The sequence below is a fragment of the Mastomys coucha genome, unplaced genomic scaffold (genome assembly GCF_008632895.1).
Source record: "Mastomys coucha isolate ucsf_1 unplaced genomic scaffold, UCSF_Mcou_1 pScaffold22, whole genome shotgun sequence".
NCBI classification, from domain to species: Eukaryota; Metazoa; Chordata; class Mammalia; order Rodentia; family Muridae; genus Mastomys; species Mastomys coucha.
Window position 1 is genome coordinate 119,574,893 of NW_022196905.1, and position 3,186 is coordinate 119,578,078.

General features: G+C 46.8%; 1 protein-coding gene and 1 long non-coding RNA gene across 4 annotated transcripts in view; one reads left to right on the forward strand and one right to left on the reverse strand.

Annotated features, from left to right (window-relative positions):
* Positions 1-3,186, forward strand: part of LOC116068454 (transmembrane protein 132B) — a 337,983-nt gene that overhangs the window by 295,913 nt on the left and 38,884 nt on the right. The gene's annotated exons all lie outside the window — the stretch shown is intronic.
* The window catches only part of LOC116068455, a 26,109-nt gene that overhangs the window by 8,513 nt on the left and 14,410 nt on the right, over positions 1-3,186 (reverse strand). The gene's annotated exons all lie outside the window — the stretch shown is intronic.

The window sequence follows — 3,186 nt, forward strand, 5'->3', positions numbered from 1 at the left end:
GGAGGGGAAAGGGGAGAGGGAGAGGGGGAGGGGAAGGGGGAGAGGGAGAGGGAGAGCCTTGACTAGTCTCACTAGCCAGCTTGCTCTGGGAACTGCTGTCTCTGCCTTCTGAAGCTGGTATTAATGGCTGTCCTCCTACCTAACTTGCCTATGCCAGCCTTCCTCTCTAATACTATAAGCCAAAACAAACCATTTCTGTAGGGGTATTTTATCACAACAACAAAAAGGTAACGCATACCCAGGCTTTCCCCGGAGTTCTTGTGTGCACAAAGAGATATTTCGATGCACAATGATCTCATCTCCAAGCTTTCTCCGCATTTTATCATTTATCTGCTTGTGGCTGCTGAAGCCAAATTATTTTTCCAGTCTGAGGTCCTAGTCCAGGATGCTCTGCCTGTGTCCTGCCCTTAATCGATGGCACTTTCCCAGCTTTTATCTTTCTGACACACTTGTAAAGTCCACTAGCTCTGTCTGATGCCTCCCAACTGGCTTTATCTCACATTCAGGGTTCATTTTATACTTAAAAGTAGCACTGTGTCCCTTTCAAGATCCAGCGTCCATTCCTTCATGAGCGATGGTGTCTTTGATCACCAGGATAAGGTCGGGTGTTCCAGGGTCTGCACCGCAAAGCTGCTGCTGTTTCATTTGGATGTCATTACTCCTCCTGCACCGAGACATTGTAGCACTTTGTAAACAACCATTTTCTTATATTTTTTGAATCAGGCACAGAATCCATTAATGATTCTCACCCGGGACAATTAAGGCATAAATGGTGTCTGCCAGGTGGTAGGGGTTCTAATTTTGTGGTTCCTTTTGCATTTATGAGTTGGCATGCCACCCCAAGGACCCAACTTCCATCTCTACTGTTTGTTTAATCATAGTGGTGTGGATTCAGGAACCAATTTTATCCCATAGATTATAATTGGCTGCTATGATTGTTTACCGGGATGCTAAATTGTCCCAGGTTGGCAACAAACAACGCTTCGTGATGTCTCCTGTGTCCCCTTTGACATTTCTGTTGTTTGAGCACTTAGTTACCTCCTGGCTGCCGGAGATATTTTAGGCTCCTGCTCTCTGTTTCCCTCTGCCTATCAATCTACCAGTTCTCCATGGAGCGCTGTTATTGTCTTATTTATTTCAGAGGATGGTATTTAGAGCTTTAACCCCAGCACTAGGTGTGTTGATTGCTCAATGAGTCTGGTGTTTGCATCTTAGGCCTCTCGGAGAACCGAAGTGAGGAAAAGCCTCATGTATACACACACACTTATAGACCCCCTACTGCATACACATAAACGTACATCCAGCCTGGCATATGAGTTCTTATCAGCTCTCCCCAGTCTATTTCATGCTCAGAGTTCCCATTCCACTCTAAGACCCACCTCTCTAGCAGTAAGAACCCTAAGACTCACCTCTCTAGCAGTAAGAACCGGGACTCTCATTACCCAGTGCACTGAAGTGGTTTCAGGGGCTAACCTGTGTGCCAGGCTGTGGAAGGCATCGTTAACCAGGACTCTGTGTGTGTTGGCATCACTTTTGAGTCTTTACTCTGAGAGGTTATAGTCAGTGTGTCAGGAAGTTACTGCAACTGCTGGTAACGGCTTTGTGCATGGGCAGAGCCTTGTTCATACTGCATGTCAAGTACAGGGCAGATGCAGGGCTCTTCCCCGTCCTCCCCCTGGGGCCTTACTGACAGGAGGATTAATCTCTCTCTCAACCTTCAGTCATTTATTAATTATTTCTCTGTTTATCCACCTGTCATCTATCTGTCTGTCTATCTATCATCACTCTATCATCATCATCATCGCTATCATCATCACTCTATCTCTCTGTAGTTGATTTTGATGGTATTTGTTGGTTTCCTTGTTGCTTTTACGGAGCAGAGGATCTTCTGCTGGTTTTATGCTGCCATTTTTTTTCTTGTGTCCCTCTGTTAAACACTGAAGAAAGTGCTTTTCTGAGAAGGCTGGACATACACTTTAGGGTAAAGTCTAAACCTCCCACAACTGGGAGCTGAGGTGCATGCTTCTGGACAGAGGCTGATGCTGTGTCTTATGATGTTGCTGTGATGCTGAACGTGGCGGTTTATCATTCCGTAGAGCTGAGGGGCTGGGACAAACCACCTTTGGAAGCGTGGAGAGGCCATCCATGGATAATGGGGAGGACGGTGCAGAAATCTAAGGCGTTCGTGAAAGAGTCAAAATGTGCAAATATGGCTACTAAGCTGCTTGTAATGGGGTTATAAGTCAGGGTCAGCCCTTTGAGAACTAGAGAGGAAATTTATGGAGAGAGAGAAAGAGAGAGAGAGAGAGAGAGAGAGAGAGAGAGAGAGAGAGAGAGAGAGAGAGAGAGCACTGCCATGAGAGGTGTGGTGAGAGGAGGCCAGAGGAACAAATCCCCGTAACAGAAGGGATATCAGGCTTCTATAAGATTTTAGGGGTTGCAGGATATTTCATATCACATAATTTAGTGGCAGGAAGCGTGGAGGAGCCAGGTTTGTAGGGAGCAAGGGAAGTCCTGAGCGAATGTGAGTTGTTGGCATCGGAACAGCTATGTCAAAGAGCCTAGTCCATCAGCTTTATTGGGACCACAAAACCTTCCTCTAGTGAGGCTGGGGGGCATGCAGGGAGAGAGCAAAGCTTTCATCTGATCGAGTGCAGATGTTGACAGTGTGTGCTGAAAATGTCCACCATAGCTCTCTCCCCCTGATATTTATGGTCTGAAGACAGCTCCGCTAAGGAGATTGCTACCATCAAGGTGAGCTAAATTCACTCCCTTGTTCAGCTCTATGCAATAGCTTCACCTCCACACTCAAATGTATATAATAAGTGCGCTGAGCTTCCAGGGTGCTGTGGTGTCTCCATTAGAGAGCCCAGTCTGCCTGATCCCAGCTTTTCTATCAGTGTATGTTTGTCTTTTCTTTGTTGGAGACACAGTACTTGCCAAGACAATAAATCAAGGACAGCCCAAGAATGACCACAGTCTTAAAGGGGTAGAGGCCCATGTCCTACAGAGACCAAGTGTTCAAGTGTATAAAAAACCGTTGTGGATATTTTGCAATCCTAACAGGAGTCCAGGTGGCAGGTGGCTGTCAGTCAGTCACCCCTCTATCGTGGCTCAACCCTGCACCTGTTTGCTCACCTGTGGCTCAGCCCTGCACCTGTTTGCTCACCTGTGGCTCAGCCCTGC